The sequence below is a fragment of the Homarus americanus genome, unplaced genomic scaffold (assembly GCF_018991925.1).
Source record: "Homarus americanus isolate GMGI-L3 unplaced genomic scaffold, GMGI_Hamer_2.0 scaffold30535, whole genome shotgun sequence".
Classification (NCBI taxonomy): Eukaryota; Metazoa; Arthropoda; class Malacostraca; order Decapoda; family Nephropidae; genus Homarus; species Homarus americanus.
The window spans coordinates 4,111,551-4,133,370 of record NW_024732440.1 but is presented as its reverse complement, the minus strand read 5'-3'; positions in this window follow the sequence as shown (position 1 = coordinate 4,133,370).

Sequence of the window (21,820 nt, the reverse complement as noted above, 5' to 3'; positions counted from 1 at the left end):
AGTGGCGACCCTTTCCTTAACCTTTACCAACAATTGAACTCTTCAACTAATAGAAAAAATCATGATAAAAAGGATGTTTTAGATAACACCAAAAATTAATAGACACTTGTCCATAGTGTCATAATAAGAGTAACAGACGTAGTACTCACCTTGCCCTGGTGGTAGAGGAAGCCTTGGTGTCACCTGTCGTGTCTTGGGCCAGGAGGCGAATTTTTTTTCCTGAGGGCTTCCGTCATTTTGAACAAGGTCCGCACATGACCTCCCAATTTTCATACTAGTTAGTGTATCTATTGAAGAAAAACTCCAAATTAGTTACAGGAATTACAAGTTTTGTAAAAAAAAATCCTAATATCTTATTTTAGTTAGAAGTAATAAACATGTGTTCATTCATCACCAATTTTTTTTTTTTTACATTCAAACTTTTACCAAAGACCGAATCTTAACAGCAATAATGTAATATAGTTTTATGAGGGTAAGGTTTAATTTAGTTAAGTTAAGTTAGGTTGTTTAATTTTATGTTTGTAAGCCCATTATTTAAAATGAAAAACAATTGAAGACAAAATTAGAATACTACAATTCCTACAACTAATTGGTATGTTTTATATGTTAGAGAGCAGTTGTGTTCAATATATAACTTGGTGGAAATATGTGGCTTACAAGCAAAACTCATGAGGAGTATAACCAAATTTTCTTGCACGGTTTCACACAAAAATTTCTTTTACTAAGAGAGAGCCTCCAACAACTTTACCTAAAAAAGTAACAAATTCAACATTGACTTCAAAATAATGCTAAACCATAAAGTTGGTTGAAAATGGATAGGTTAAATTAAATATATTGTTACGCCGTCTCTTAATTTACTTTAATATCCAGGTTCTAGGCGTAACCAAACAAAAAAGTGAAGTAAATTAAAAGGGAATAAAAATAAATAAAGTAAACCTTTAAGAATTTAATTTAATTAAATATTAACACAATAAAGAGCCCCGTAGGCTGTCACAACAAATTGATTCACTATCGAAACCTTTAAGACACAAATGATACTAAACATCAAAACAACAAAAGAACTGCTTGAATATATAGAATAAAAATAAAGCACTGGATTACGTTAACACTACATAAACATATAAAATAACTGACACTGAAATTAACTATCTTGAAACAACACTGAATTACTTAAATGTAACTAAGCAAGCACTGATGGACACCTAAGAGACATAAACAGGTACTCACAGAGATATACCACATTGGTGGTGACAGGAACAACACAGAAATAAAATGAAGTATAAGTAACAGGTGACAAGTGTCACTCAAAAGAACGTGAACTGAATGACGAGAGGACTGGACTGAGCTTCGTCTACTGGTGACTACTATATATAGGGTCAGCTCCCGCCAATGCGACCAGCCGGTGAAACATGGGTAGTTTAACGATGCAGATGGTCGTTAGAGAAACAAAGAATGCTTGTTACAATACTAAATGAAGAAATAAGATGGGCTTGAACAAATAATAACAGTTAAAACCTTAACAGCACAAGGTAAGGAGACTAGATTATATAATAGTAAATATAACACATCATTACAGGAATAATATGGAACAACGTGGAAGCATGTTATATAAAAAAAAATAGAAAAATATGACTGGTCGTAACAATATATAGTTCATTTTCTGGTGTTAGGTTAGGCTAGGATAAGTTAAATAAATGTAGAGTAAATTAGGATAGATTACATTATGCTTAATTAGTTAAATTCCTGTTGTTAAAAATGATTTTGTTCCATAGTGTCTAATCCATTTGTGAAGAAACTTGGACATTTTCATTAGTTCACTAAAACACTTTTCTTTTATGACCCACCTAACTAAAATTTATTCCACAGATGTTCTTTGGGTGATTTTAAGTAATAAAAACGATACGACAACTTTCCATTTTAATTAAAGTATTTTTTATTAGTTTTTCTTTACCTGCGACTTTTAAATTACAGAAATTTCTGTGTGTTTTATTCTGGACACTGTCGCAGTAATGGCAAATGTGTTAAAAGGTGGTTATTTCTAAATTAAACCTAACCTAACCTTAGTTGACAAGAAAACAAGTGGCAAAGGCTTTGTTATAAGACCTCACCATCCTAACCAAAGAAAGCTACCTAACCTTACCTAACTTCCTAGCCGGAGGCTCTACCCTCAAGGCCCTCCGGCATATTAAACAGAAAAAACTTACTATAATATGGCGTAATTTTACTTTTTTGTGTGTGTGTTGACGTGAGAGTATCCATCCGGCCCGAGCGGGTCATAAACGTGCATTGAGCTGCCGGGGGCCCAGGGGTACGGGGGCCCAGGGGGGCGGAGCTCCTTGGTTAGAATTTTTTTAAATAATAGTTTAAAAAAAAACATGGTTGTCCAATCGTAAAAATTTGCCCATTCCTAATTAAGATAACGTTTGAATCGCATTGAATTTCTTACCTAGTGTAAGGAAACTTCTATAGTCTTTACTTATGTTTTCACTCCCAGCAGGTGGATCGAGACGCCATATTGTGAACAGTGGCAGCAAATTTGATAAATATCCGTTTAACCATAACAGTATGTTTATGAATACTGACAAGTAAGGCCTTGTGATATGTTATTTGTGTGTTTTTTCGTGGAGTAATGGTAAGAGTTTTAGTGAAGGGACTAAGGTAATATTACATAGTTTTAGCAGTTGGTTGTGTTATAAGTTGAGTTAGTTCTGGCCCACAACATCTACATCCTCACTGTACATCCTCATATTTAACACACTGACTAACAAATACAACCCGTATTGGCTAATTCTTACCTTTTAATTATTATTCCTGCTCCAACGATGACACTGTAGCACTACACTGAGACACTTGTTCACTCGACAACAGCAACAACGATTCTCATAGTCGCGGTTCATGTCACTGATTCATGGAGCATCTCAAAGCAGATGTCGGAGCTTCATAATGCTGAATGAACCCGTTTCATTTCTGTGAGAAGACTTCGATTGTATCTCTAATTGAATTTACGAAATACCTCATTTGCTGATATAGAATTCAAGTAAGTTTTCTTTTCAACATAAATTATTCGATGCACACAAGAAACCTTTACTCTTCCAGTTATAAAGACTATTATGCCACGTGAATGAGTTCATTGTAACGAACACATGTCACCGCAGGTCATGAACCTCTGAAACAACTCTTCCATACTGTGTCCTCATCAGCGTCTGAACGTGTCAGTCAAATGTGAAGAAACTTTGAAAATTCTGGTTCTTAATTGTTTTACTCAGTTTATTAACTGAATAAAGCAAAACAAAGAACACCAAAACAACGTAATAAACAAACTACATAACATTACACTTATAATATTGTGATTCACTGCAGTGTTGTACTAAAGTGTTATACAGACTGTAGGTAAACTCACGAGGAGACGATAAGTCATTTATTTCAACAACTTGGTGCTTCCTGTACAAGTGCATTAGGAAGCACGGCGTAAATTATACGGTAGTTTCCCAAAAAATTTTAAGTCATTCAATAAGATGGTGTAAAAATACTGACAATTCTTTAGTAATTTCACGAAATTCCTTAATATTTTAGTAATTTCGTGAAGTCCTTGAGTGAAACAATAATTGCCACTGACTCTCTTTGTGTACAAATACTCTTAAAATAAAGCTGAAAACCGGGACTGAACTCACACTACAGTGATTTAGCCCAAATTCCCATTTTCTCGAGGGTATAGTAACCAAATATTAATTTCTATGCTATTAGTATCATAATTATATTTTGTATTATAATTTAATATTGTTAGTGATTTGTATATAAATTCGCCAGGCGTGAGCAGCTCCACCTGTAGGGACACTCCTGCCACTATACCAGGACACAGATTTTTTGAAGTGACTACACAAACTCCATCTAACATTTTATCCAATGTGGGGAAACAAGTTACCTTTAAAACATCCTAATATAGATATGACTTAAGAAAGAGACAGCATGTTTGTTTATGTTTTTAAAGGCCTCTAAAACATTACAAATGCAACTGTACTGCCTTGTACAGTAGCTAAAAAAGTATCTGTGCATAATCTGTATGAAACAATAGGAGACCACGGTCGATAGGTATTGGGATATGCGTGTTGTCTCCTTATACTATGTGATAGTAATCACTTAACTGTTTATTTTATTCCTATATGCCAACTCACTGCCAACAAAAATATATTAGAAAAAAAACAATTATGAAAGTTGTAATTCCTGTAAATAATTTGAGGTTATTCTCAACCTAAGGGAGAAGTTGTCTTCAACCGATACAGTAACTAGTTAGAAAGTTGTTAGTTCATATGCAACAGACTTCGAAATATATTTTACACGATGCATTCATTTTTTTTTTGTCTCATAAATTAACAATACATTGCAGGATTAAGGTATTATTGACTAGTATAGTAATTAAGAACATGATGACCGCTCTTACTGGTCAATCCACTGTAGTGTATATCATTAGACTAAATGGAATGGATTAATATTGGCTAATAGAATATTTAATAGTTGTGTCCTCAGTCATTCACATCACGGCAAGTTACCTTCAGTGTGCGTGCGTTCGTGTGCGTGCGTGTGTGTGTGAATTGAATTTGAATTTTGCCACGTACAGCGGCTAGTTTATTGTGCAAGATAGTAGGCAGGTATCAAACAGGGAGGTACTACCGCCTGGGAAGATACTGGAAGCATAATGTGTTGTCTAATGGTAGACCCTGCTGCCATATGACACCAAAAAATTGTGACCAAGTCCCAGGTTGCTGATCTGACTTTCTGCCTCATTTACACACAATTGCAGGGTCTCAATTGTCTCTTACTTTGTCTTTTAACCTTTTGAATTAGGTAGACATTCCTATCGCGGAGAATAATTGTAATGAAACTGTATTTTCCAGCATCGTTGATACTGTTGACGCTCACTCCCTTATACCCGCGATACTTGATAAAGTGTAAATTGAAATATATATTTTGGATGTCACTTACAGACGATATATATATATATATATATATATATATATATATATATATATATATATATATATATATATATATATCCTATTGGTATTATTATTATTATTATTATTATTATCGTCACTGGTATATAAGATTGTGCAGTCATTACGGTATGTTATTAGTATCATGGGGAGGCGGAGTGAGAGCGGGGTGGCGGAGGGAGAGCAGGGTGGCGGAGTGAGGGCGGGGGTGGCCGAGTGAGGGAGGGGATTATAGTCCACGATAGGGCTGTTAGTTCGATGTCCGCAGCTCTATTTCAGTAGTGAACATTTTTTTTTTATTAAAAACGAAAAAAAAATAAGAATTCAACATATTTTCGTATTCGCAGGTTCAATGTTTGTGTGTGTGTGTGTGTGAGTGTGTGTGTGTGTGTGTGTGCGTCGGGAAAACACTGTCGATTCTGGTACCTGAGTGTGATTATTTTAAATTCGACCGTGGAATGTAAGGTCGATGGCATCTATGGTGCCCGGATCAATTCGCTTTTCACTCGACTTAAATACGGGGATTCGATTATTTTATTCGACGGGCGATGATGATTCGGCGTCATCCTTTTTGTATTACTCGACCCCGGGACCCTTGTTCGATGCCACCCAGGTGCTAAGACTATAATTTCACTCAATCACGGGCGCTTCACCTATGATTTTACCTGACTTCAGAACACAGGTTTGATGTCACCCTAGCCGTATAACTTACCATTAATTTCTACCCCAGCGTATGAGTCTATTCTTATCATTGCTATTAGTAATCCTCTTGTTCTTGATCTTATTCTTTTGGATTTTTTCTTCGTGTTGGTTTCGTTGTTGTTATTCTTTTTTATTGTTTTCTTGTTCTTCTAGTTCTTGTTCTTTTCTTCATTATTTACTATATATATACCTCACTATAATTTCATTTCTGATTAATCTTATCCCATTATACTATGGATAATCGCCACTAACCTGTAGTAACAACTGACTATCCGTCACCCACTATTCATTTGCACAAGGAGAACGAATATCTAGCCTCGGTTGCCAGTCCTCACAATGGGGGCTATTTATCAATGCATTTTGATTAAATAAAATGACAAGGTTTGTATATTATTTTCCGTTTATCACATAGCGTTGGTCTTTGTCACCAGCAGAGTGTACCGGAGTGGATCATCTGTCTGTATGACGGGTTGGGTATGGAGAGAGACAGAGACACATAGGAAAAAATAGAGATAAGAGATAAAGAGAAAGAAAACAATTAGTGAGCGAGGGAGAGTGGGACAAAGATATATAGCGAGGCAAACAGAATGACAAAATATAAAGAAAGAAAGATAAGGTCAGAGAGACGGAATTAGATATAGAAAGATAGATAGAGGAAAGAAGGAGAGAAAAAATTATAAAAATTGTGACGAAAGACGAAATAGATATCTAAACACCGGGATATATATATATATATATATATATATATATATATATATATATATATATATATATATATATATATATATATATATATATATATATATATATATATATATATATATATATATATATATATATATCACTGTCCAGTTTGTTATGGTTTTATTTAGTTTTTTAGGTTGGCAAATATTTCAATGTTCATAATATATCATTTAAACCCCAAATTACACCTGAATGAGGCGTCAACCTACTACACCTTTTGACCCCTGTCCCTCTCCCCCCAAAATTACATCAATCTAATATTTGTCAGGGGATTATACGTGGTACTTCTTTCCGTTCTCTAGTTTTCTTGTCAACACACTTTACACAGACATACATACATACAAACGACACTGGGTGATGGTCAAGTCGTTCATAAGTCGTTTTGTTAGGGGCCGTTTAGCAAATAAGAGTAAAATGAATCTTCTCTGTGTTATAACCATGATTGTTTTTGGAGGTAAGTTTAAGTTAATTAGGTTAAGTTACGTCAGGTTTAAGAAGTTAAGTTAAAGTCACATTTAATTTGAGATTGTTATGTTATGTTATGTGGTTAGGTTATCACATTTATTTGGATTATGTTCCATTAATTCGGCCAGTTTACTTTTATTATGCAAAATTCAATTACCTTCAGTGCAGATACGAAACGACCTGTATATACGACACAAACTGACCCACTCGATATGCAGTAAATAATTAATTTTATAGTTATTCACATTTTATTATCTACCCTCTTTTATCTATGTTTCCTTTGTTGACCTTGTATATCCACTCCATTTAGTTATCCCCCCCCCCTTTCTCTCCCATCTCTCTATTTGTAACATTCTCTGTCACGTGGGTGTGGGTTTCGTGCATGATTTATATACTGCCACTGTCTGGTCATGTTCAATTTTCACTAATCATTTATTAAGGCTACCGTGGGTGTTGTTGCCAGTATTTATGAAGGGTCACACTTGGCTCTTGAGTCCCGGTGTTAGTCAGTACTGTAATATGATCATGTTTGTCCACCTGTGAAGTTTTCATCATATATAGTTAATTTATTTGACAGCTGGCGAGAGTCTGTCTGTGTGTTTGAATACCAGAGGGGTAGTTAATGTTTTTTTTTTCAGGTTCTCTGTTCCTCTGCCAGTATTTATCGGTTTCTCTTTTTCTTTTCTTTTTGTATTTGAATCTCACTAATTTATTTTTTGGGTATCTCATTTTCTCCCTAGTGTCTCTTTTTTTCTCGCTATCTCTCATTCTTTATCATACTTCTTCTTGCCCTCTTTATTTCCGAGATCGCCTTTTTTAAACCCCTCCTCTCTCTCTCCCTCTTTTCATATATGCATTTCCTTCCTATTTACTAATTCATCGATATTCTCCAATAACTTCCAACCCAATACAAGCCTCCCTCCGACAAATAGCAATATTTCATGCGGGCTGCGACAGAATACCATGCTTCGACGAGAATTCTTTAGTTACCCATCAATCTCAATAATTCCATGCAGATTTGGTCTGCTACGGCCACATTCATCATGTGAATTGAAAAAAAGAAAAAGAATAAGAGGTTTTTACATGAATAATGGACTTAATATCAATCTCCACCCGCCTTCAATCCTCAAGAGCGACTCTCGGATAGAATAGGAGTGACAGGTGACTAGCAGGACTTCCTGAGTATAACAGTTTTTTATCTTTTTCTGCCAAATCTGCCGCGTCTCCCAGGAGTCCACCAGGCCAGTTTAATGCGAGTTTTTATGAGCATGAATGTGTAAGAAAATGATGTTATTTTCTCTGTCTCGTCCGTGTCCAGTTGTTCTTTTATTCCCAACTTTATTCCTCTCTCCCACGCCACCATTCATCCGGTTACCTTTCCTCCTTCACCACAGCTACTTATTTAATTTACCTTCATTTCTATTCTTCTTTCATTTTCCTTCCCCCTTTTTCCTTTCTTCCTAGCCACCCTCTAGTTCTCGTCTGCTTAATCTCCTCTTCCCCCTTCATCCCCTTACTTATATCTCTACTACCCTCTCTTCCCTCTCCTATCTTCCTTGCTATCCCTCCTTCTTCTTGCTCTTCTCTCATAATGTTCGACAATATCCTTCTTTTTATGCACCATCTTCTCTCTCTCTCTCTCTCTCTCTCTCTCTCTCTCTCTCTCTCTCTCTCTCTCTCTCTCTCTCTCTCTCTCTCGTCTTCCTTTCCGCTCCTTAACTTTAAGCTCTTCTCTTCATCTCCCCCTTCATCACTTTCTTTCTCTTCTTCCCCACCTCTTATTCTCTCTTCATTTTCCCTCTCTTTCACTCATTCTCCTTTCCACTCCTTCCTTGCCTCCTATCTCACCTCCCTATCCTTCTCCCGTCCATCTCCTTCTTTTCTCCCACCCATCCACCGTCGCTTCCCCTCATTTCCTTCCTCCTCTCTCACACCCTTCCCTCCTACCCACCCTCTCTTAACCAATTTCCTTCCTTCCTTCCTTCTTTTCCACGTCTTCTCTTCTTTCCTCTCCCTCCCTCTCTCTCCTAACTTACTTACCTCTCTTCTTCTCCTTCCCTTTCCTGACCTACCTCCCACTCTCATCTTCTCCCTCTCGTCTCTCCTTCCTCTCCCCCACAACGCTGTCACCGAAATATTGTCTCATTCCGGTTGGCTTCTGCGTGGCCGAGGTCCATCAGTTTATCCCCGAGAGCTAATAATTTATTCCGAATGGGTTTATTTGTTTACTCCGGCTTTCTTCTGGTAAATCTTTTACAGGTTCTCGTACTTGACGCAGAAAACGTAGAGGTAAAAGTACATGATTTCTGAAGTGCGTTTCTTTTGTGTTATTATTATTATTATTATTATTATTATTATTATTATTATTATTATTATTATTATTATTATTATTATTATTATTATTATTATTATTATTATTATTATTATTATTATTATTATTATTATTATTATTATTATTATTATTATTATTATTATTAGTGGTGGTAGTAGTAGTAGTATATAAAAAATAACTGATAAAAATTTGAATAATATTTTATCCAACACATGGGCATCACCCTTCAGCCTCCACCTTCGTCGTGTCAGCTGTTCTGTGTTACATCCGCTCTGCCTAAACAGTCACCGTAATAGCCCACTATACCTTCCGCTGGGGTTCACCTTTGTGTACTTTGGCGGCTCTTTACCCCTCGCTAATTGAGTAAGTGAAGCGCTTTTATCTAAGCTAATTCAATGTACACTGGCATAAAAAATTACATTGAAGTACATGTACTCTAAATTGGTTGAGTCGCGTGTTTGTATATTACGTCCGGGGTGTTGGAGTTGTGTTCGTGTGTCAGTATTAAGGTATCTCTAGTGTGTATTGTCTTATTTTTGAGGTGTAGACCGAGTCATATTAATACTAGATTACGTCTGAATCTTGACTGTTTATTTTCCGTGTCTGTTTCTCTTTGTGGCCTCGGGGATAGTCCTGCACTATCTCCTGTCCTTCCACCCAAACAAAGTCGGTTAACTCACCAGTAAATAATATATATGTTGATACAGGATTATGAGTTATAATCGCGGGAATGTTTTTGTCTTCTTAGTCATAATCAGGAGTTTGGTGAAGCTACACTTCTCACTGCCTCATGAGGAAAGCTGAAAATATGTATGCATTTTATACTAACACAAATTTGTCTTGAAACATTCCCGAGGTGTTAAGAGTAACTTGTCGATATTTTACACTTGTTTATATGTCTTGGGATACCATGATTCTGGAGATCTCTACTGCACATTCTTTTGGCGTCTAATTAAATTTTTCGATGGTTTCTTCCTTTTTTAGAATCAAAACGTCCATTATCTCCCAATCCTCTGTCATGGATCCCAATTTTCTTGTCATGTCCGTCATTCGCCTGGATCCCTTCCTGTCAGCCAACTCTTGGTCTCACCATACCCGAAAATAACGCCTTTACCTCTCCGTGTTTGTGAGATTGTACGCTTTGAAGGTTATCAATAGACGTGTGGAGGAAACTGTAGCAACCTTACTATCGTGACGCCTCAGTGCCTAGCCAAGAAACGTGTGTTCAGGCATCTGCTTTGTGGAGAAGCTAACAAGCTCAGACATCAACGACTCTCAAAGGGAGTGAGTTGCTGGCAAGATGTGGAAGATTTATTGATGACATGTGGGTTTTTGATATTTTTACGTATGGATGGTAATACGGAAGGAAATTTTTATGTATGAAACAACGATTTGAATAGCTGTGTAAAAGTCTCTGATGATCTCAAAATCAGTTTGAAATCTTTTGTATTCGAGAGGCTTATATGGCAGCGAGAAAGGGGCTGAGTGAAAGATCAAAATAACGACACACAAACATACATATATTTATACATTTATAAACCTACATGTATGTTGTCGCTATACAGGTATATATATATATATATATAAAGTCACACATTATAAAAACAACGCCAACACAAGCACTCAACAAAGTCTGGCGTTCCCCTCCAAGCACCACATGTTAACACGCCTAAGGAGCCTACGACAGCAAACGTTCAGCTGTGTTCTGCCTTGGGTGGCGGTCTCCTAAGGTCTGCCGACATGGCATTAAGGACTCAGGTCGAGGCCACGAGTAAGATAACATCCACTCCTTTAAAGCAATGGAGGTCGTTGATCTGTGTTTGGAGTCCAGATACTCTCTCTCTCTCTCTCTCTCTCTCTCTCTCTCTCTCTCTCTATCTTTGTTTATGTTTCTGTCCGTTTTTTCTTATTGGTTCTGTCTTTTTATCTCTATATCTTTCCTTTTATTTATCTCATGTCATCACCTTGTCTCCCTTTTTCATCATTTCGCTTATCTCTCTCTCTCTCTCTCTCTCTCTCTCTCTCTCTCTCTCTCTCTCTCTCTCTCTCTCTCTCTCCACATCCCCCACGATCAGTAACTTTCCTGACTCCATTATTCAGACTCCGGGACAGTATTGGTGAGAGTGTGGTATGCTGACCCAGGCCTGAACTGTCTCCAGAAAGCTCGTACATTTAATTTTACTGTCTAGTGAAGATGTAAGAACGCATCCAACTTCTTGCTCTCTTGCGTTCATTTTCACCCCCAGAGAGTCGAGAGCGTGTTGAGTTGATTCATACACTTTTATTTGTGACATATGAGTATTTGTCTAACTATAATTACGTCACTCTGTCTGTTTACATATTTTGTTTGAATCTTTAATAAGTAAAGGGTTTTGCTGTGTTCTAAGCTCACACTGCAAGAGGGACTAAGTGTGGTCTAAGTTTACACCACAAAAGGCATTTAGAGCCTCCGTATGTCGTCAGGTCAGAGCACCTCTCTACTTATCTGACCACCTATCTGCTTTAGTGTGTTGTAACCTCACAGTATCGGTGTCGTGTCATAACCCGGAAAAGAAAACTCACAGGATCAGCTGTGAGAGCACATAGTCATCACTCTAAACAGGGATGTAATAAGTTATAGCTTGTCCCCAGCTACTGCAGAGGTTAATAATCCCCACCTAACTCCCTCACACCTCCCTCACCTTCCCTTCAACCACCCTCCTCCTTCCCTTCCCTCCCCTCACACCTCCCTCCCCTTCCCTTCAACCACCCTCCTCCTTCCCTTCCCTCCCCTCACACCTCCCTCCCCTTCCCTTCAACCACCCTCCTCCTTCCCTTCCCTCCCCTCACACACCTCCCTCCCCTTCCCTTCAACCACCCTCCTCCCTCCCCTTCCCTTCAACCCACCCTCCTCCCTCCTTCCTTCAACCACCCTCCTCCTTCCCCTCCCCCCTCCCACATCTCCCCCTCCCTCTCCCTCCCCACCTTCTCCCATCCTCTTTACCCCCATTCTCCTCTCTCTCCCCTCTATCCTCTCCTCCAACCCCTCTATCCCCTCCAACCCCTCTATCCCCTCAATCCTCCCCATCCCCTTCCCACCCCCCATACCCCCACTCAAACAAGAAATAATAGATGGAATAAAAAAAATTAAGCTCGTGATATTAAAAACTATTTCGTTACTTCAGGTTATTAAAACGAAGCAAATTTCGGAATCGTGTCATTATGCAAACCAATTTTTACACCAGTGAAATTGAGATGAGTCTTCAGGCAGTGTAATATGAATGGGTGATACATGATGTGAAATATTTCCAGCCTGATGACATTTATGGCCTTCTAAAAATGCTGTTGGCTATGTAATGATTTTTTTTTTATTTGGGAGTTTACGTTGTCTCTGTCCCTTTCTGTCTGTCTGTCTGTCTGCTTCTTCTCTCTTTTGGTTGTCTGTGACTTCTCTTTTTTGTTTCTTATCTATATGTCTGCCTGTCTGTGTTTATCTTACTGTCTATCTGTTTTACTGTCCGTTTTTTTATCCTTTTGATCTGCCTATGTTCTCCCTTTCCCTTTATACCCGTCTCTCTTTCTCCCTCTCGTCTTTCTCTCTGTCTATATATCTCCCTCATTCGCTCACACTCTCACTTTAGATGTTGGTATCGAGTCAATTCTTAGAATTTTAACATAAGGACATAACGACCTCGTTGACTCATTAACGAGATCATTGAATAATGACTTTCTTGGTCTCGTCTTCTTTTATTTCTTCTTCTTCTTCCTCGTCCTCGCCCTCCTCCTCCTTGTCCTCTTCTACCTCTTCCTTCAATTCCCTCTCTTCCTCTTCCTCCTCTTCCTCCTCCTCTTCCTCCTCCTCCTCTTCCTCCTCTTCCTCCTCCTCCCCATCCTTTTCCTCCTCCTCATCCTCCTCCTCCCCCCTCCCCGCCCTCTTCCCCCCTCCCTCCCCCTCTTCCATCCATAATGACGTCATCTCAAACAATATAAAAATAATCAAAATTTGTCAATATTACGATATGTGTTGTCAAATTATAAAATCGACTCGTGTCTATCTATCTATTGATCCATCTATAGTTATCAGTCTATTTACCTTGATTTACTGCATATATATATTACCTTTACCTTCCATCTACAAGAAAGGCAACGGAAGAATAAAAATAAAATAAAAACAATAAGAACAAATAGAACAAAAAGAACAAGAGAACAAAAAGAACAAAAAGAACAAGAGAACAATAAGAACAATAAGAACAAGAGAACAATAAGACGCCAAGAACAAGAAATAAGTACTGTTAGCTCTCTCGTTCGTAAGGGCGTGAGGGCCGGGACAGGTACTTGAGGGCCAGGGCAGGTACTTGAGGGCCGGGACAGGTACTTGAGGGCCAGGGACAGGTACTTGAGGGCCGGGACAGGTACTTGAGGGCCAGGACAGGTATGAGGGCCAGGACAGGTGTTGAGGGCCGGACACCGGGACAGTTGCAGGGGCCGGGACAGGTATTTGAGGGCCGGGACAGGTATTTGAGGTCCGGGACATCTATTTGAGGGCCGGGAAAGGTATTTGAGGGCCGGGAAAGGTACTTGAGGGCCGGGCACTCAGGCACTCGAGGGCCGGGACTAGCACTTGAGGGCTGGGACTAGCACTTGAGGGCTGGGACTAGCACTTGAGGGCTGGGACTAGCACTTGAGGGCTGGGTGTAAGCACTTGAGAGCTGGGACTAGCACTTGAGGGCTGAGACTACAACTTGAGGGCCGTGACAGGTATATGAGGACCAGTACAAGTAAGGGCTTAATACCTTCCCCCTACATGACCTAAGAATATATGAAAAATAAATAAGAGAAAGAGGTGATGCAAGAGTGAAAGAGATAAACAGAAAGGCACAAACAGACAGACAGGTAAACAAAGGTACAGACAGACAGACAGGTAAACAAAGGTACAGACAGACAGACAGGTAAACAAAGATACAGACAGACAGACAGGTAATGAAAGGTACAGACAGACAGACAGCCAGGTAAACAAAGGTACAGACAGACAGACAGACAGGTAAACATGGAGGTACAAACAGATAGACTGGTAAACAGAAAGGTACAAACGGACAGACAGGTACAAGCAGACAGACAGATACAAGCAGATGGACAGGTACAAACAGATAGACAGACAGACAGACAGGAAGCAAACAGACACACAGATAAACATAAAGGTACAAACAAACAAACAGACAGACATGTAGACAGAAACAAAAAAAGTCAAAAAACAAAAACAAAACAAGAACAAAACAAGAACACTAAAATCATTTGAATTGGTATAAAACTCGCCATTATAAATCAAGAGTTGGTAGAAAGTCAGGAACATATAATGATCTTACGCAGTCCATCAGATGATATTACAATCGTGCATGAAGCCAGAGTCTCGCAATATAATTTAAAACCGTCCTCCATTTTTTGCAATTATTATATACTTTTAGTTGATTAAAAGACCTGTTAAGTGTGACATGCATCACCTCACTGTGCTGGTTAATGTTGGAGGAGTCATTAGTAACGATGCCATTAGTCTTAATCATATTGTTAGTGCCGACAGCGAGGGTGGTGATGAATTGGTGCTTATTGTGTGGTGGTGGTGGTTGTTCTCTCTGTCTGTCTGTCTGTCTGTCTGTCTGCTTTCTAAATGTCTTGTTCTTGCACTTTTGTTTTATTTTACGATTGTTTATCTATCTGTTTGCTTGTTTCTCGTCTTGGTCATCTGTACATTATTTTTGTTTCTGTCAGTGTTTGTCTCTTCATATCTCTCTCTCTCTCTCTCTCTCTCTCTCTCTCTCTCTCTCTCTCTCTCTCTCTCTCTCTCTCTCTCGTCTGCACCACAAATGACACAACACTCAGGTGACAACAAAAGTAGTGTGATCTTTTGTACCTAAGTGATATAAATTCCTGCTGAGAGTTAATAATTCAGCCCGTATGATTAACTCTGTATCAGGTAATTAATGGTGATGGCACTTACTATATTTAGAACAAGGGACAATGTTGAATATTTTTTATTTTTTATTTTTCGTTTAACTACGGTACTATGTTGTTATTATTATTATTATTATTATTATTATTATTATTATTATTATTATTATTATTATTAGTAGTAGTAGTAGTAGTAGTAGTAGTAGTAGTAGTAGTAGTATTGTCTTATACGTCATGATAGATAAATTACATATCATCACCTCATCTTTTTCTACTACACTGTATTACAGAAACTTCTTCTTCTTCTCCTTTCTTAGTTTTTCTTCTTCATATCTTTTTCTTGTTTTGCTTCTGTTTTCTGTTCTTTTCTTCTTTCTATTCTTATTTCTATTCATTTTTTTTCATTTTCTTAATTTCATGTTTTTTTTTCTTCTTATTCATTTTCTTCCGCATTTTCTTCTTCTTCATTAAAATAAGAGAGAAAAAAATAAAGCTATCTCTTATGGTCCAATTTTCACACCCAAGTAATTAACTCTTGAAGGATGATGGGTTAATCGATTCTCCTTAAGGGGTTAAATCATCATCCTTCTGAAATAATTAAGTCATCATTCTTGAAGGTGTGTGTTAAGCCCCGATACATAAAAATAAATCCCAAAATAATACGAAAGCAAAAACAAAAAATCTCACAATAAAACCGACCCTAAAAACAAAAACCAAATCTCACAATAACACGAAAACAAAATCTACCCAAAAATAAAACAAAAAAATCTCACAATAACACGAAAACAAAATCGACCCTAAAAACAAAACCCCAACAATAACACGAATTTAAAAAAAAAAAAAACAAGAAAATGAAATATTAATCGACACAGGTGAGACAAAATAATCACCTGATAATATCCTTCACCCTTAATTAAAACATTCGCCAAGGTGCTCCCGGTCACCTATATGGCTGTACTCATTAAGGGAAGCTTTCATAACAGGTAGCCGGGGTGACTATTACCTTCAGGTGTGAAAACAAAAATATTGATTAATTATTGTACTCTTACCTCCTACGGTTACTGAGACTAATTAAGTATTTAATTTTTTTTTTCTCTCTCTCTCTCTCTCTCTCTCTCTCTCTCTCTCTCTGATGGGAATGATGTGTCAACGTCATTATATACGTCTGTAACTCTTAAATATTATAGCAACATAAAACCATTGTCTCTGTCTCTAGAAACAATGTATAAATCAAGTCTAATCATGTCTCTATGTCTCCCAGGATAACAACAGGAAACATTATCTCTCTCTAAATTTGTCTCCACATTATATATTTAATTTTAACAATTTAAAAACGCTATGCCGTGTCTCTCAGGACAATAATACGTGAATATAAAATAAGTCTCTTTATATCTTTGAACATCGTCTTTATTATATTAACAACAATAACAATACTTATGGGAACATCGTTAATAATACGAAGAATAAAATAAGAATAAGATTAAGAATAGGAATAAGAATAAGAAGAAAATTGCAATACCAACAACATTAATAATAACAAAATCACTCATAAAGAAATAGTGATAAGAATAATATTAACAATATTTATTTCTTAAAAAAAAAAAATTACTTTATACACAAACAATAACCACCACAAAAAAAATATATACTTTTAAGACAGGAAAAACTAATCTCTTGTGTTGATATATTTTCTTCCTAAGCCATTTCCAGTTTACACAACAGTGAAATAAAACAACTGAAACTTAACGCCAACTACTCTTGACATATTTTTTACGACACTTTTTACATAACCTAGAAAAACAACTGGGGTGTAAATGTGTAGCCTAAACTGGTTATTATCCGTGTTATGTGACCGGCAGAGGCACTTCTATGACTGTTTATTTATGTTTACTCTCTCTCTCTCTCTCTCTCTCTCTCTCTCTCTCTCTCTCTCTCTCTTATCCTGTGTTTTATGGTATATTTTTCCTATCTGTCTATGTATCTCTCCTCTATTCTTCTCTCTCATTCTTATATTCCTTCCTCACCTTCCCATCCTCCTCTCCCCTTCACCATTACCACCATTACCATACCCTATCAGCCTTATCCCTTCTCCATTTATTTTTTCACTCTCCCTGCCACTCTTCCCTCTCAACACCCTTCACCCCTTTCATCACCCCTTTCATCAACCTATCACCCCTTCACCCTACACTCTATCCACCCCTCTCCTCACCATACCATCCCTCTCACCATCCCTCTCACCACCCTACCACCCCTGTCATCACCCTATACTCTACCACCCCTCTCATCACCCTACACTCTACCACCCCCTCTCACCATCCTTCTCACCACCCCTCTCTTCACCATACACTCTACCACCCCTCCTCATCACCCCCACACGCTACCACCCCTCTCATCACCCTACACTCTACCACCCCCTCTCACCACCCCTCTCCTCACCCTACCACCCCTCTCACCACCCCTCTCACCAACCCTCTCATCACCCTACAAGCCCTTTAAATATGTTCCCACGAAAGCCCAGGACGTAAATGTCACGCAATTATGTATTTTTCTACGGCAGGTTAATGTTATCTTAATGAAGATCTTGAGGACCACCCTCACGCAAGGTGTGTGGGTGTGTGGGGGGGTGTGTGTGTGGGGGGGTGTGTGTGTGTGTGTGTGGGGGTGTGTGTGTGTGTGGGTGTGTGTGTGGGGGGGGGCGCGTATAATCTGGTATTAGGAGGTGATCTGGAAACAGCTGAAATTTAGAAGATAAGAGAATATCATCAGTAACATAACTTTCATAATTGTTGTTTTCGTACCCCGATCTACTTTATCTTGTGGGGGTGTTGGGTGTCGGAAGAACTGGGATAGATGTAAAGTTCCTGTCTTGTGACCTTAAATGGCAGGGTTGATAGCGGGTGGTGATGAAACACCCAGGTCCTCAACACAGACAGGGCCTGCAGGCCGTACATGGTTATAAACTACAACTGCTCGTGTAAGTTAGAGAAGCTTTGGAAACATCACTTAATTTGATAATGTTCGGAAGTTCAAACGGACGTTGAATTGGGACTCTCAACACAGGAACTGCAGAGACAAGGAGGAAGAAAATTCTTGAAATAATGAGGAAAGGGATGAGTGTTGGTCTGGCCGATGGTTTGGTTATAACTGATTATTATACTACTGCTGCTGTTGCTGATAACTTTCACGAATATCATATTTTTTTTTAATTCTTGATTTTCTATAAACATCTACATAAGCATCAGTTCTCTACCACAACGAGTTTACGAAAGAGCATAACTACCATAGTAACATGACGTCTCAGAGCTGTCTTGTACCCGCTGGTGAGGTGGCGCAAACTGAGGGACCTGAACATTGATAAGGCTGGTTGGTGTATGTATTAACAATCGACTTTATGTGTTATTTTTATTTTGTGCATTTCGTTACACACACACACACACACACACACACACACACACACACACACACACACACACACACACACACACGCACACGCACACGCACACACGCCCACACACACACACGTACGCGCGCACACGCATACAGGCAGATAGATGTACACCTACGTACACACACGTTACGTCGCGTCAACAAAAAAGTTTAGCGTGGGAAGGTATGTGTTTCTCACTTCAGAGGAAACTGGGTGAGTGAAAATTTATACTGTATTTTGCTCTGTTGTCAACGCAGTAAGGGCAAGCAAAGAAACTCAAAGTACTCTCAAAGCGAGAGAGAGAGAGAGAGAGAGAGAGAGAGAGAGAGAGAGAGAGAGAGAGAGAGAGAGAGAGTAACGAAAAAAATAGTGCAAACAGTAAATCGCGCAGCTGTATCGTTGTTAGTGGTTAGCGGTTGGTAGTTAGAGAGATAAACAGATGATAAATAAACGTGTTGATCGGGAGACCGATAATCGGTAAATAGGTGGGTTGGTAGATAAACGGTGGCAAGGTAGGTAAGTAGGGTAGGAAGGTAGGTGGATAAGTAAATAGGTAGACGGTAGCAAAGTAGGTAGACAGATAGACGGTAAGCAAGTAAATAGATACACCGTAGTTAAATAAATAATTGAAGAGACGGTAGGTAGGTCGACAAATAAACGGTTCCAAGGAAAGCAGGTAGGCAGACAGGCATAGACAACACGAAGGTAAGGCCCGGGGCGGCTCCAGCGTGGTAATCTCATGGTTGGTTTAATAGTTTGATAGCTCAATGCAGGTGCAGCCAAACCTCCCAGCGCCTGATCAATCCCGAGCAATCAGTGCCGGGGATCAGGACGTGAGATTAATCAAACCACTCAGATTTTTTCCGCACTATGATCAGTTAGTGAGAATTATGACAACCGAGGCATTATGTAAAGAGTCTTCAGGCTACTATTGATTTTGATTGATTTTGCCGTTTGCAGCGGCTACTTTATTGTGCACCCCACACTCATCCTGTGAGCGGTAGCGCAAAAGGATTACAGAGTAGGGTTTACAAAGGGTCATAATAATTAACCCCGGTTGTCAGGATATTATGGCACCGAAAGTTACACAGTATTTCATTTACATTATTTGTTTAGTTCTATACATAAAGGGTAACTTATTCACAAATGCGTGAGAACAGGCGTGTGAGGCAGTATGTCTGGCCTCACACTTTGTTATTCACATTTACGTGGGAGGTATTCAAGCACATTGCGTATTTGGTTCTGTACATGAGAACTGATATAGTTACTGAGTGCAAAAAAGTGGATACAATCTTAATATGTCGGCTATCTTGCCATTAGAGATGAAGTGTTGTGCCATTTCACACACAGTGTGCTTGGACCTGTCCCTAAAAGGTTCTATCTTCACACAGTCGAGGACGTAGTGTTCAAGTGTGTGGCCATATGTATGGCCACACACTTTACATTTAGTTTTGTTTACATCTGCTTGAGGAACATACTGCCAAAGGTACTTATATCCTAACCTTAATCTAGCGGTTACAACATCTTGTAATCTAGTGATCTTGTTACTTGCTCCATATACATGTTTCACTTGATACATCTCATCATGGTAAACTATGGATCGACTAGTGCCTGTTTGCACTTGTCTACTTGCGTCAAACTCATCAATAAGTTCTTTCCTAATTACAGTTTTAAGGGTTCTTTTTGACAGACCCAAATTGTATTCAACGGTGTCTTTGTTAGACGCGAGTTTGGCGAGGGCATCAACTCTGTCATGTTTTATGAGGCCTATGTGAGAGGGGATCCACAACAGTTTGACCCTGACACCCCGGTCAACAAGGCACGCATATTTGTGTCTGGCTTCAGAGACAAGATCGTGACAACCTGAGTCGAGGGTACCAAGGGCAAGTAGTGAGGATAGAGAGTCAGTGATGATGAGACTGTCAGTAACAGTGGTTTCAATGAATTTAATAGCTGTGAGTATGGCAACTAATTCAGTTTGTAGAGTGGATGCCCAGTTGTTAATTCTAACTCCTTTCTCAATTATATTACCGTCAGGTTGAGTCACAACAATAGCACTTCCAGCCCTCCCACAGGCGGTGTTTAGAGATCCATCAGTGTAGATGGTCTGTGTGATATTATCATCAGTCTGTAGAGTGTGTATGTGTTCAAGAGCTCTCAATTTGGCAGTGTGTTGGAGATAAATGCTTTGTATAATTAATTTTTTAGGCGGATACGTCGGTATTGTGATATCGAAGGGAACTGTCCGCCAGGGTGGCAGGAAGCGCTGTTGTGTCTCAACTTTGTACAGGTGGTCTAGTCCAAATATCTTCATATGTGTAGCTGTAGTTTGGATCCATTTAGACTCAGTAGTCCCATGGTTCATACATTCTAGCAATTTTAAGGAAACAATGTTATCAGGATCACCACGCAGAAGCCTCAGGGCTATCATGAGGTTGACTTCAATTATTCTATCTTTAACACTGGGTATACCTAGTTCTTTCCTCATATTAAGTACTTTAGTGCTCATGGGACATCCTAGGATAATTCTGAGGGCTTTATTTTGCATTTTCTCGAGCTTGTCAACGCCTTTCCCGTCACGAATGACCAGGGCTGGTGCGTGGTAATCTATCAGAGATCTTATATAGCCTAGGTACATTGTTTTAACAATTCTAATATTAGCACCATAGTGCGGGCTGTACCCCGCTACACTTCTAAGAGGTCTCAGTCTGTCAGTACATTGGCGGGTTAGCTGTTGTATGGCAGGTAGGGTACAAGGGACGGAAACACCAAGATATTTAAAAGAAGAAACATAGTCAATAGTGTTGTTACCTATCTTGAACTTGGCGGGGCCGCGTTTGCGGTTCCCAGCTTGTTTGTTGAACACCTTAGTTTTGTCAGTGGAGATAATAAGACCGAGGTGTTCACAGGCTGCGTATACATGGTTCAGGGTGGTTTGCATTTCACGATGAGTTTTAGTATGTATAAGAATATCATCAGCATAGCTGATTGAGATATTGCTGGGGTTGTCTGGTATTAAATTTAATAATGCATTCATAAGAACATTGAACAAAGTGGGGCTAAGTACTCCACCTTGAGGGGTACCAAGTTGCATATCTTTAACTTCACTTTTGTAACCCTGAAACAGTGCAGCAGCCCTTCTGTTGGTTAGGTAACCACTTATCCAGTGTAACAGCCTACCTCCTATATCCATTTTGGCTAGTTCGTACAATATCAGTTGCCTATTGGCAATATCAA